The following is a 15,097-nucleotide window of genomic DNA, read 5'->3' on the forward strand; positions in this document are numbered from 1 at the left end:
CTCCTTATTTAATACGTGAATAATGTATCACCATCTTTATTTAAAGGTATTTGGTTCAGTTTCTCAAAACCGAATTATTGTGAATTGTCCGTCTGTGTTGTTTATAATAGAATAATATATTGAGTTGTTGACAGAATAATATATTTTTTCTATATAAACCCTTTATAATTACAAACTCTCATAAAATCATCTATATTTTGATTCTTATATATGGTTGTACCTATTAATGTGGAAACGCTGTCAAGGAAGGAAAGTAAAACTCGTAATAGTAAAAATAGAAAGAAAATAAGTGTTTTTAACTGAATTTGTTAAGTAAATACAAGCAAAAATTTAAATGAATATCATGATTTTCATGGCATTAGGATTTATAAGATTCAAGATTATCAGAATGATAAAACAAATATTTTAAAGTGCACGCATCTAATCCAAGTTGGTTGAAACTTTGTCTCATTTTAGGTGAGGATTACTTTCTTTCATAAATTTTAACGAAATTCTTCAAGAAGTACCAGAAAAATTACAGATCTAACGCAATGATCTTAAATTCTTACCTTTATGTAACTTTCTATTTTGTATTTTTGTAAACATAACCTCTCAAAAACTTTAATTGTTTTGTTTCCCTACAGTTGGCACAATTAAAATTTGTCAAAGTGACCAACATCGAAAGGACACAATCACGCAAAATGGCGGCCCCCTAGTAGTGGTCATTTACTTTTCATTGAATTGGCATTCCAGGTATATTTTTAAGTTCGTGCTACCGGTTGGACAAGGAACTGACAACCGACCAGACAGTGACAGGTGACACTAGCAGTGAACTTGTCACTCTTTCTCTTCGACACGATCTGACCCTGCCTCTTGGTGCAAACTACGCGGAGCCTCACTCTATCAAAATAGAAATTCCGCAATACCACAGCAAAATGATACTGCTCGGATACTAAAACATGGAAAACTAACAAAATTTTGCCACTGTCAATCGGCTAGTAGGGTTAGAAACCAGATGTCAAGGCACGTTTATTTACTAAAACTTAACTTGAAGAATTGAAGGGAAATATAGCAAGCAAAACTGGGGAGGCCAATTTCAAATCAATTAGGATACCTTGCCCAACATGATTCCGCTATAGAAGAAAGTATTTGTAAGTTTTCCTACACTAACGGATCACCATCTAAAAGGTCTTATTTACTCCACTCATAGCGCAATCTGTGGCACAACAGTACCCTCTAGAAGTCCCTCCATACCCCAGACATATACCGGCCTCATAGAAACTCTTGACAAACAAATCAAAGGTCAGAAAGTTCTCAACACCAGGTACATGAATGAGGGACTAAGGAAACATAATACGACTAACTCCACAGAGGTGTGCTGACAGGATAAGGTAGGTAAATATATTCCTAAAAATAATCAAACCCCAAAAGCCTTAAAAAAAAATAAATTGCATTACTATTAAACCCCAAATTCCATTTATAAAACTGTAAATCACACAACCCTTTCAAGCCGATACCAAAACCCATAAACTTTTGCCCGAATTTATATGAAATCCCATGTTACATGCTTAGGGCAAAATCTGCATGTAACAGTTTCTCTGGAGTAATAAGAGTCGTTTTATTTATTGAATCTGGATGTACTGGATTTAGTATTAGCCAGCAGCCACAAAAGTCCATAAAACATGTATACTTTGCATCTATTATAACTTCAATTAAAGTTACTGTATAACTTTGTTTTTCGGTTACTTTATTTAAGCTTCTATAAGCTACAGCAGAAGGTTCTTGTAATTTGGTTGGGCATTTCTGATAATCTTGACAACAAAGAGATGTCTCATAATTCGAAACCACATTTAAAATTGTTTTATCGCGAGAAATCGGTCTATATGCCGAATAATAATAATAATAATAATAATAAAGGTCTTTTTATTTAGGAAAAAACATACAATAATTACAAGGTTAATAGTTTAAAGGCGAGATTCAGCGCACAAAGATTCAGATATCTAAATTCCTGTTCTTACATCTAACCTAATTATTTATACTATACTAAGTTTCAAAATAGGAATAATATAAATGCTATAAATTATGAAGAGTACATCAACCAGCAAAAAAAGAAAATGTGACAGCATATATGCCTACACAAGGAAAAAGAAACAAATTCAACCCCACAAACAAAACACATCACAAAGCAAAAGATACAGTCTGTTATATGTATGTATATCATAATATATTATAGTCTATTGCATTAATTGTTTTTGTAATCATCATCGGAATAGAGAAAATAAAGTACAAAATAAAAAAAAGAAACGAAACAACCACTAAATTATGCTTTATTGTTCCCGCAGTAATTTCTTAAAAATGTATTTTTTTTAAAAATATAAGCTAAAAATGTTTTCGGTATTAGTTTGGCAGCTATTTATAATTTTTGAAATTTGATAAGAAAATGATCTTTTATAAGTTTCAGTTGAGTAAAGCGGAAGTGTTAGCCTTCTTTTATACCGGGTATTAATATTGTGAACATCTGTGCGAAATTTTATTTTATTATATAAGTAAGGTGGAGATCTTAAATTAATTATTTTAAAAAACATTGAAGATGCGTGAAAAATCCTTCTGTTATGTATAGTCACGCATTTTGGAGTTTCTGAATTCTACTCTCTTCTGCAGTTCTCAAGCATGGACCATACACTGCATCGCAATGATTAAGCTGTGATAGGACCAGCGAATCAAACAGTAGAATCTTTGTTTTTCTATTTAAAACGTAACGATGTGTATAAATATTTTTAAGGTTTAAAAATCCTTTTTGAATACATGAATTTACGTGCTGCGTGAATCGCAAGTCACTATCCAGAATCAAACCCAAGCTCTTGCAGTGCTCGATGTGTTTTATAGGCTCGTTATTGATAAGAATGAGATCCCTATAATACTGTAAAAAACTTTTACGGCTATCCTTGCCCCCAAACAGCATAAAAGCTGATTTCATAGAATTTAATTGTAAGCAATGATTTTTAGAAAACTCGTAAATGCTGGCAAGGTCATAATTAATGGCAGCCACTGCTAGGGAACTTTCACCTGGTTCAAATGAGAGATATATTTGAGTATCATCAGCATAATAGTGCTGCTTAGATGATATGAATATTTTTGCCATGTTTGATACATAGATTGAAAAAAGGATTGGCCCAAGGATGGAGCCCTGAGGCACGCCAGAAGAAATCTCTAAAAAACCAGAATCTACGCCATTATAAGAAACAGCTTGATACCTATCTCTAAGATAATTAGCAATCAACGCGCATGCCCCCTCCCCTAAATCAACAAATGACAAAATATTTATTAAAAGATCATGGTTGAGAGTATCAAAGGCCTTGCTATAGTCAAGCATTACCAGTAATATTAGTTTATTGGAATCAAATGCTGATAAAATATTATCAGTTATAGAAGGCAATGCCGTACAACAGCTGTGGTTTGCTCTAAATCCTGATTGTGTCATTAGTAAAATTGAGTTTTCTTTAACATATTTCTGAAGCTGCATTTCCATTACTTTTTCTAATATTTTTGATAGCGTTGGAAGAATGCTTATTAGCCTCAGATCGCTTAATGTAAGAGGATTTAACGTCTTGGGTAAAGGGCTAACTTTCGCTTTTTTCCACATTGAAGGAAAAACAGAATTTTCGAGACAGAAGTTTATGACATGGACAATATAAGGTAGTAGAAAAGGCAGGCATAGTCGAATGGTAAGTATATTAATTTCATCAATGCCCGTGGCAGTAGATTTAATGTTATTAATAACCTTTACAATATCATACTCCGACACGGCCAAAAACCTAAAACTCGTTTGAAATAAGTAATTTTTAACATTTTTATAATAATTTAGAGTATTTTTATTTAAATTAATTTTTAGAACAGAGTTGATAAAAAACTGATTAATTTTTTCAACATTTTCAAGATTTTTAGGAATTTATTTCTATTTTGTTTATTTTTTAGGTTAAGTAATTTGATTGAAGACCAAACATCTTTTGTAGCAGTTAATTGTAAGTTAAAATATGATTTTTTTTCATTACGTATTGCAAAAGTGGTCATATTTCTTAGGAGTTTATAACTATTCCAGTCATCAATACTTTTATTCTTTTTGTATTTTGCTAGCATTTTATCTCTATCCTGCATCATAGCCCTTACAGCGTCAGTCAACCATGGAGCGTACGGCTTAGTAATGCGAAATTTTATAGGTGGTGCTTGTAAATTAAGCAACGCAACTATGTTGTCGGTTATAAAAAAAAATTTTTGATCAACATCTGTTAAATGATATATATTGTTCCAGGGTATAGACCGATGATCCGAGTCAAACTGTCGCAGATTTATACTTTTGAAACGGCGTGTTGTTTTAAAAATATTCGTATTTTTAGTTGAATAAAACACAGTCCTTATATAAATAAGTTCATGATCACTTCCATCACAGGACGTTGTTCCACTAGCTATCACAGAATCTTTGTTTGTTGTCAAGGCACAGTCAATTAATGTAGCAGAGAAAGATGTTATGCGCGTTGGTCCCTCAATTACCTGAGTCAAACCCAATGCATTAAATAACTCATTAATTTTAATTACATCCGAATTTTCATAGTTAAGTAGATTTATATTAAAATCCCCAACACAATAAATATTTTCAGGTACTGGAATAAGATTTATCAGAGTATTCTCAAAATTATTTAGAAACTCTATGCATGAAAAAGTTGGTGGCCTATACACAACCTCTATAAAATATTTTTTGCTTCAATCGATAGTTTAAACCAAAGCTGATCTATTGCAAGTGGAGAATTAATTAACGAAAACATAAATTTACTTTTTACGTAAGCGCCGACACCTCCGCCCCGACCATCCCTATCACACCTTAAAAGCCTATATCCACGAATTTCAAAAGACTTACTTACAAAAGACTTTTTAAGCCAGGTCTCAGTTAATCCAATAATATCATAATTTGAATCTAAGATTAACTGCCTAAGTTCATTGAAGTGGGCATGCAAAGATCTAATGTTAATATGAGCAATTGTCAGTGGTCTCATAATGCCTTGTGTGCTTCTGGTTGCAAAGCAATAATAATTTAAAAAAAAGCACAGACCAAAATAAAATAGGTAAGAAAAGCTATTTTAGGTCTATATATAGGTCCAAGGAAGGAAGATGTATCCAGAAAACCATTTAATAATTTTAACTCTTTCGGAGTATAAGCAGCTATAATAACTTATATTCAATAAATCTAATAGTTCAGTGTGCAGTATTATAGGAAAATAGGCAAACGATATTAGCAAATGCCTATCAGAAGGTGTTGTCATTATTTTGGTCAATGCGTAATCTTTAATTCTCCAACCTGTATATATTACCTACATAATATAAAAATATGAAAAAACTAGCCTGACCTTTAAACTTTAAGATAACCCTTACGAAGAAATTCAATACATTTTGCCTATATGTGTAATCTTTTAATTTTGCAAACATCAAATTAGTATAGCCGCAAATCAAAACATTGACTTATGCGAAATCCGGACTTGACTCAGATATGCACTTTTTTTCAGTCGTTAAAAAATAACAATAAACTTAAGATTGGTTCGTTGGATGATTTCGATTGTAAATACAAATTTCACCCTTTTTGTACTGCTTAACACTTAACGAAAGCGCAATTGTCAACGATTTTTGTTATCTTTCTGCTTTCGTTAAGTCTTAAGCAGAACTTACATGAGTTTTAGAAAATCGCTAATATTACGCTATTTGGAATTTGCAAATTTCATATGAAAAATTTTGTCGGAACATTAAAATCGCATTGTATAAAAACTTATCATATAAATCCGATACACGCACAGAAGTCGTGGGTTCGAATACTGTAAAAATTTAATTTTCTTCATCAAAATATGCTTTTAATAGTAAATTAGATCGAAATAATAGCCAAACTTTAGGGTTCTAAAGTAAATAAGATCACGTGCGTTCGCCACTTGTCAAATGCCGAGGCCTACAACGTTTCAATGCCGCAGCATGTAAACGAAGTAATCAAGATGTGGGATAAGACCAGCCTGCATTATGCAGGAAAATGGCGAACGTACGTCTTGACTTGCTTATTACGTATCCTCGCAAGGAAAGGAAATTGTTTTCGCTTATGTAGGAGGATATAAACGTAAATTTTTTTCTTCAATATACCCTACCAGTAGAGGTTGACATAAGTGTAAATAGAATTTTAAAACTTTTAAAATAAAAATAAATATTTAAAGCTTTTCTCAATAATTGTATACGTATAATATTCAAAAATAAAACTATTTAATTTTGGATTAATTTCCTTAATATTCCTAGATAACCGCGTTAACATAGATTTTCATGCCAGTCGACGTACAACACACAATACCCAACGGCAACAACTAACTGTCTATTGAATAATCTAGGGGCCTTTGCTGCTCTGGCATCTTGCACGTCACATTGTGTTACCACCCTGATTTAATGCGAAGTTCCGGTTTGTCCGTCTTCCTGCATGTACGAGGACTATGCTTTATTATGCTACATGACTGGCTTAAAAACAAAGCTCTGTCGTTGTTATGAGATATTCTTCCCCTTGTTTCGGACTTGGCCTGGATGCGAGGACAATCAGAAGAGTGCATAATAGATATCTATTTTAATAATAATATTAATTATAATGACATGGTGTATTATAGAGAAGGACGTAAACCTGAAACAAACTCCCAGTCTCAAATAAAATCACTACCAATCTTAAAATTTTAAAATGAGATTAGGGACTTTGATGAATTTTTAAACTATGTATGTTTTTCTAGTTTAAAATGAATGTTGTTTTACCATGCCAAATTTTAATCTCTCCTTTATAAGTGTATATAACAATTTTAACCTTAGATAATAATTAATTGTATTATATGCAATAAAGTTGTTGTATCAGTAGACACTTTTTAATTTTATATTTTTGTATTAGCAAATTTTCCCTAACTGTGATATGTGTAGCATTGATAACACAAATAAAGACTGTTATAAAATCTTCGTCAGATTATACAGTGCTTTCATTTCAAAACGATCCACCCTTAATAACTTTCTTAAAAAAAAAAAAAAAAAAAAAAAAAAAAAACACGTTAAATGATATACAGGGGGACGTTTAATTATGCATTTACTGAAGTTCTGTCAATCACCTCCTCACCTCCAGCTAACCTCACTTTAATATGCCAAATGGGAACCCCCATCGTATGATACATCATAGTAAGGAGCGTAAAATTCTCTATTCAACGGTACCAAAGAAAATGAAATCGGTAAATGTGTAAGTAAATAGTTAGCGAAAATGTCTAGAAATAATGAATATTTTATTTACGCCAAACTTTGGTATGTCAAATGGCTACCCCATGGTGTGATACATTATTTTAAAGGGCATTCATTATGCTATCAATGGTTGTAAAAAATAATAAAATTGATTGACCAAGAAGCAATTAAAGTGTAAATCGGTAGGGTAGAAAAACAAATTTAATTAGTTTAACAAATTTATTTTATTAAATGTTCAAAATGCGCGCCGTTATTAGCAAGACAATAAAAAAGCCTATTTTCAAACTCCTTACGAACATTGGCAAGGGTCTGCCCGCTAATTTCTCTGCATTCTTAAAATATTCTATTTTTTAAATTCTCAATACTCTCAGGTAGGGTTTTATAAACTTTGCTTTTTAAGTAGCCCCAAAGAAAAAAGTCTAGTGGGGTTAGGTCCGGAGACCGCGCAGGCCATTCGATTGCACCACGTCTGCCAATCCACTTTTCTCGTAAATTTTCATCAAGCCACTCTCGAACTACCAAAGTGCACACAATATCACATGCATGATTGCATGACACAAGCAGGTCAGTAACCACTGAAAAATACTTGAAAATGCTACCAGTCTTAGTACTGCCTTACTCTTTTGAAGTTATTAAATCATCTATAAAAGAACTGCGACAGTTAGACATGCAAAACGATTAATCTACACCGTAGCTTGCATTCTCGTTCATCAGTATCCCGTATTTATCTAGCATGTAAACAAGGAGGTCGCGGCCTTTTAGGTCTGGACTATAAGCATGATCGTTCACCAATAGTGTGAATCTACTACTGCAGTTTGTAGGAGGACACAAAATCGCCAGTATTTCTATTTAAGGCAGCCGAGAGGTTTGGTCTCAAATTTGGAATTGACGATCAGTCTCTTATAAGACTAGAGTCAAAATGATAAACATCTGCAGTTAATAGAGCAGATATTCCCGATAATACGTGTTTCCGATAATAAGCCTGAAATCCTTATGCATCTTTTATCAGCCTCTCCAGGGCACGCTGTCAATAATAATTAGTGGACTGGAATTCGAAATGCAGAATAACTCTTAAGTGCTTTGTCTTCAGTAAAAAAAAAATCGAAGACAAAGCACAATTAGGCATTGGGATTTTGCCAACATCACACTTTGCCATAGTTATTGTAATTGCTAATTGCTAAATACAGGTTGGGGAATCGATCATTACACATAGAGAAGTGCTCAGAGGAGAAGTATGGCAACGCGCATGTATAATTTCGTGCGCTCTACTACTCGCCTGCTACGTCGTTGTTTTTCAGTACGACGTTAATAAGCACCTGACTTTGATGGGGTTCTTTAAGAACAAATCTGGAGCCATTTAATATTGTCTTATTAATAAGACGGTTAGGAAAAATATTTGTTACGAATTCTGCTATTATAACTGCACTATGACCAGGGCAGCAGTATTGTCCTATCCCAATTGGTTTTAACCCCAATATGGTTTTAAATAGGTGAACAATTACAAAGTCTCGGTCTCGAAAGCTAGTGTTAACAATCAGTTTTATTATATAGCTGGTTGGTAACAGGTGTCTGTTATTAGTCTTTCGCCGTTCAGGTCTGATGATGCTCAACTCTTTGTGCGAAACATGTAACCATTCTAAAAATTATTTTTTTTATGTCATTTTCTCGCCTATTTAGGAAGAACTTAGTTTTGCAGATATATCTTCAAATCCCCGAGCTGTATAATTCTTAAAAAAAAATATTTCAATAATTTTTCCTTTAAATTATATTAAAGCAATTATTAATTATAAAAACAAAAATGTCTAATGAGGTCGCAATATCTTGCGAATAAGAGCAGATAATCTTAAAGTGTCAAGGCAACTACCCTCTGACAAATTACCTGGCAAAACGTCTTTATTCCTCAAAGATAATCTTTGGTCGGATTTTCGGTAAATAAAATATGATCATATTAAATAGATGACAGAAAACAGATTACATTTAATTTCCGACGGTGACGTCGTCAAATTCGAGGCGTCGCGAGTCGGCGTTCCATCTCTATTTTGAGGTTTCAGGAAATGATTCCGTTTTGTTAGACAATGAAAAATCTTATGTCGGAAATTGCCAGTTTGAATTCTGAAACTTTTTATTCTTATAAGTTTATTATAGTCTTTGTATTTTTATTTAAAGTATATAGCAAGAAATGTATATAGTGTATGGTGCTATAGGCTAGGCAGGATAGACCAAAAAATACTTTGAACTTGGTAACTTTCCATCCAACTGAAGATCCTCCTTTTCTACAAATTTATTTATTGAGTAGTCATTTGAAGGACTCACTTCAATGGGATTGAAAAGTTACTAAGCATGGAATGCTTTCAATAACATCAACAACAGAACAAGCCCCGTAAAAACTACTTCATAAAACTTCATTGGTGCGAAATGCTTGTGGTTGCAGGAAACAAAGAATGAAATGTTTTCTAATCTGCTAGAATTGCAGAGGAGTGTCCTGTACCAACGCACCAGATAAAATTAATGACGAACCAAACTTAAATGATAACGAAATAACCCTATCTGATGATGACGAGGAATTAAAAGAACTTTTGGATGATGAGGACCCTAAATTAGACCAATTGCTTCAGTCAGCCTCTACTTCCAAATGCAGAAAACTCATTGTCGCTTTTATTTTCACCGAATCCACTATGCTATTCGGATGTTTCACACTTTGGGAGTTTCTTGTTATCCTTGAATTGGTTGTCAAAGATGAGCTACTCATCTTGGATTTCGTACGTTATTTATTGCCAGGGTCATATCTTTGTTTGTACTTTCATGAAAATAGAATATTATTTGGAATGTATGGAATTTAGCCGGCATCACTGATCCATTCCTTAATGCAATTGAATTTTTCAAAAATTAATGATATTCTTTTAGCAAACGGTTATTGTTCTCCAATACCTTTTATTTTTTCTCTATTTACTTTATGATCCTTTTTAGTAGTTTAATCTCACGGATGCCCTGCATTCATTTTCTAAGTTAGGCGTTATTTTTTCACTTTAACTTGCACAACTCGAGTTTGTTCACCTTTCCATCACTGTAGTGAAAGAGTTCTTCACAGCCTAAACTTTGGATATTAGTTGTATTTTTTGTTTTACAGTATTTATACCCACGCCTAAATTTATGCTTAATCAAAAGTTGGGCATTTTGATTTACCGATTTATTAAAGTTTTTTTAAAGATTAAAATAATTAATTGGTTATAAAAATATTGGGGAAAGAATCAATTTACTATACCATTTTACAAGATGTAGAAGGAGTGAATAAAATCTATTTTTTTATGTATTTATTATTTTAATAAATATTTCTATTGTGCAATTTCTGAAAAGTTTTACAAGGAAGTAAGAGGAGGAGAGCATAAAAGAAAAAAGAAGCTATAAAATAAAAATCTTATGTAGCTTACCTCTATTATAAGATATTATGTAAAAAACCAAATTTTAAAATTTTATAGTGCACGGGAAGGATGGGAATTATAAATGTACTGTAATTACGAGGGATGTCTTTTAAGTTTTGCATATAGAAACATAGAGGGCGTCACTAATCAAATGTCATTAGTCAAACTTAACCTCAAACTTTACTTTTCTTAAATTCAAAACGTCAGTGCGATACATATAGTTTTACAGCTACAGTAAATTTTTAAAGGTAGCAAATTGCGCATACCATGGAATTAAACAGAGAACATTTTCGGGCCATCATTTTTTACAATTTTCGAAGGCAATTATCTCAACAAGAATGCTGTGCTGAGTTGATTTCTGTTTTCGGTAATGAAGCACCACATCAGTCGACAGTTTCTCGTTGGTATGCAGAATTCAAGCGTGGACGGGTTAGTCTTAGCGACGATCCAAGGTCACGTGCACCAACAACGGCTGTCACCCAAGAAAACATCGATGCTGTGCGTATGCTTATCACGGAAGATCGACATGTGACATATCGTGAGATTGAGGCTTCATTGGCGATTTCAAAGACCTCAATTCAAAAAATTTTGCATGAAGAATTACGGGTAAGAAAATTAGTTTCCCGCTGGATACCGCATCTGTTAACTGAAGAACAGAAAGAAGCTAGTGTGATGTGGTGTCAAACAACTCTAGACCGCTTTGAGGCAGGAAACTCTAAAAATGTGTACAGCATTGTCAGTGGTGATGAATCATGGATTTACTCATATGAACCTGAAAATAAACGTCAGTCGTCTGTATAGGTATTTCAAGATGAAGAAAAGCCAACAAAAGTCATTCGTTCTCGAAGTGTACCCAAAAAGATGGTTGCAACATTTGTCTCAAAAGCAGGTCATGTTGCAACAATTCCTCTGGAGAATCAACGAACTGTTACTGCTGATTGGTACATTACCATTTGTTTGCCGAAAGTCATCGCTGAGCTTCGAATAGCGAACCCACAACGACGAATCATCCTCCACCAAGACAATGCAAGTTCGCACACAGCCCGGAAAACTATTGAATTTTTAACTTATAAAAACGTCGAATTATTGGATCATCCTCCGTACAGTCCCGACCTAAGTCCCAACGATTTCTATACTTTTCCAAAAATCAAGAATGAACTGCGTGGTCAGAGGTTTCAGACGCCAGAGGAAGCAGTTAACGCCTTTAAAAATGCAATTTTGACAGTACCCACAAACGAGTGGAATAACAGCTTTGACAACTGGTTTGAGCGCATGCAAAAGTGCTTTAAATTTCGTGGAGAATACTTTGAAAAACAATAAAGTCGTTAAAAGTTATTTTTTGTTTTATTCCAGCTGCATATGCAAAACTTAAAAGACAACCCTCGTACCTGTGAGCTTGTAATCTTCTAGCGCCGATATTTTTAATAATATTATCACAGAATCTACACTTTGCTGAATATTTCCCATTTTCTTTTATCAAATCAAATTTAAGTTCTTGAAAGTTCTTGTTGCACTTTCTTCCACTCATTTTATGTCACTTAATGAAATAAATCAATTAAAATATAATTTCTCTCATCGATTTACACAGAGGAGACGGGATACAGAACCCCTTACACTTCTGAGAGGACAGGATCTAATAAAAATAAACATTAAACCTAACCTAGATCTCCATTGTCGACATTGTTGACATTGTTGACATTGTTGACATAGTTGACGTGTCGAGGTCGACAATCAAAGTCGACGCGTCGACGCCCATCACTGGTTATCATTTGACAGCGCATCATATAGAAGCAGTAATCAACCAACACATTGTGGTATTAGTCGAAATTAAAAAACTAGATAGTAAAATTCAAAATAATCATTATTCTCAAAAAGACATAGATATATGACCAAAGGAAGAGAAAGTATACTCAAAGTCAAAGTCTCACAAATCAAGCGTCTGTTAAAAGGGTTACGCGTTTCGCCGCATTAGGGCCTCATCAAACCTCATCTAAATACAAAAACTACAGACTAACATAAATAAAAATATGAAATATAATATATTTACAACATCGTGTACCGTTATTGACTAAAATATAATTTTTTGACGACTTTGACTTAGACTGAGTATATTTTCTCTTCCGTTGATTAGATAGTAAAACACTACCATATAAACATATCCCTAAAGATATAATGAAAACTAATTAAAAAGTCCTAAGATTTAAAATATTTGGACTAGAGATAAACTAAATTACAAAAATGTTAAACTTGACGTATAACAGACGGCTAGGCAAACCAGATACCACCAAATGATTGTTTTGTGCAGATAAGTCGAATCCCATCTAAGTGTAAGAATTCATATTCAGAAACATCATTTCTGACTTCCTGGATAGAATGTGTGTGTAATATACGTTCGTGGAATGAATTATGGCGGGGATTTCGTGCGCCTTCGTCTCACGAGATGGTAATTGATTGTAAGTACGTGTGTTAGCGGGTTTGTTGCAGTTTAAATGAACTTTCGCCTAACATTATATGACTTGGGATTTATAGGATAGCGGCGGAAAGCGCCAGGAAATGATATTGCATTTGAATTATTAGTCGTAATGGCTGTGAAGACTTAAAGTTCATTTTATAAAAAACCGTTAACCAATTAACTGTCTAAAGGAAGTTTTTTTCCGTAGAATTTATCGTCATATAAAATGTGTGATTTTTTTTTAGCAGATAAAACAAAAATTAACGTCATTCCTAATAAAAAAAATCATGCTTATAGCATAGTTCTTTTTTAGCTTGGTAGTATTGGAGCGTTTTAAGCCATTCGTTAAGGTGTGAATTAATTCACTTGATGCACAAAAATAATCAAGTGATTTATTACATTATTAAACACGATCTTATATACTCGGCTGACAATGATTCGGGAAGGATCGTTAACTTTCAACGGGTGTCCAGAGATGTCGTGCAATGTGCCCACATGTGTCATTTCGGAATGACGAACAACAGCTGGTATTCTCGGCAATATCGTGAGCATGCTCGCATCCATCGCATAGTCACTTAATCATTTTTCGAGTAAAACCAGAACTTTGCTTGACCCATGAATTTGCCAACAGCAATAAAAATCATGACTTAAAACACATTGAGCTTATTCAGGGACGGCGTGCTCACCCGTGAGCATGGATTACATTAATTCTACCTATACCAAACGACGTTCTGGTCCCAGGATGAGCCAAAAAATATATTGGGTTGGGCAGTTTGGATAGTTTAGGTATTTAGTTTATAAGAGTAGAAAAAAACAACATTTAAGTTAATATACCATGTTATATTACCTTAAAACAGAAAAAATACTCTTAAAACTTAAAAATAAATTGTCATAAAAAAACAGTCGTTTTCTTATGTAACCAAAACTTAAAATACCATAAAAATGACTAATCTAAATATAATAAAACCTACTAAAACGACCTAACGTTTGACGAAATAAACACTGCCACAACTGACACTAAAGTTTTAAGCCAAATGTTTTTGGAAGCAAGTAATACAAAAGGGATTATTACACGGTACACAAATTGTATTGACCTTTTTCGCATTTTTTCGGGCGTACCATTGTAAGCCATTGACATGGTTCTGTAGCATTTAGTGCATCTCTTTCGAGTAACTCGTTTTTGGCCTTCCACTTCCTTCAACGTGCAGCGTTGCGTTCTTGACGTGGAAGGACGAGAAACAGTATTAAGTTTTTCGTCGTTTTCAATGAGACCTGAAACTACCTCTTCTTTGAAAGTGGTGATGCTGATTTTTTTCTTGTTTATTTTATTGTAAAAATGTAACGCGTTTACTATTGTTGTAGCAGTAATGAGATGAAACACTAGGCGTTAATACCATTTTGAAGTTCGCCTTAGAAAAGGCGCGTATGCTGACATTTGATCCGACTAGTCTATAAAGGCCTTGCCCTGATTATAGTCAACAATTACTTTTAGTTTAATAACTTCCTTTCCTTTCTTTGCTAAAGTAACAGTAGAATCATCATGTTTGGTGCTTAGCATGATGACCTCTCTCTTATTTCCTTCCTTTTTCCTTTATTACTTCCTGAGGATTACCTTTGCGGTTTGCTCTAATTGTACCAACTAAATGCGTTTTTCGGTCAATCAATCTTTTGGATAACGATACGCTCGTGTACCAGTTGTCAGTGTAAAGTGTGCCGCCACTGTCCAAAAGACCTTCCATCAATTCCATGACTACCTTCAGAAGCTGCAAATTCACTTGATTTTTCTCTGCCGGTATATACTTTGAAATCCCAGGTGTATCCTCCAGATACACACAACTTGAAAAGCTTTATACCGTAGCGGTGTCGGTTATTGGGTATATATTGTCTGAAATTGAAACGGGACGTTACTTTCGTCGATACAAATATCTTTTTCGGGCATATAGGAGGACTTAAATTTCTTTTGCAG

At 33.7% G+C, this 15,097-nt stretch overlaps 1 protein-coding gene and 1 long non-coding RNA gene across 2 annotated transcripts in view; one reads left to right on the top strand and one right to left on the bottom strand.

The window, feature by feature from the left end:
• Nucleotides 1-15,097, bottom strand: part of LOC126738141 (delta-sarcoglycan) — a 263,842-nt gene that overhangs the window by 232,965 nt on the left and 15,780 nt on the right. The window lies entirely within an intron of this gene.
• On the top strand, nucleotides 824-6,880 carry LOC126738143 (uncharacterized). Its single transcript, XR_007661233.1, has 3 exons — nucleotides 824-1,130; nucleotides 1,190-1,370; nucleotides 3,533-6,880. It is a non-coding gene; the product is annotated as an uncharacterized LOC126738143 (long non-coding RNA).

This window comes from Anthonomus grandis, chromosome 7 (assembly GCF_022605725.1).
Source record: "Anthonomus grandis grandis chromosome 7, icAntGran1.3, whole genome shotgun sequence".
In the NCBI taxonomy this organism is placed as follows: Eukaryota; Metazoa; Arthropoda; class Insecta; order Coleoptera; family Curculionidae; genus Anthonomus; species Anthonomus grandis.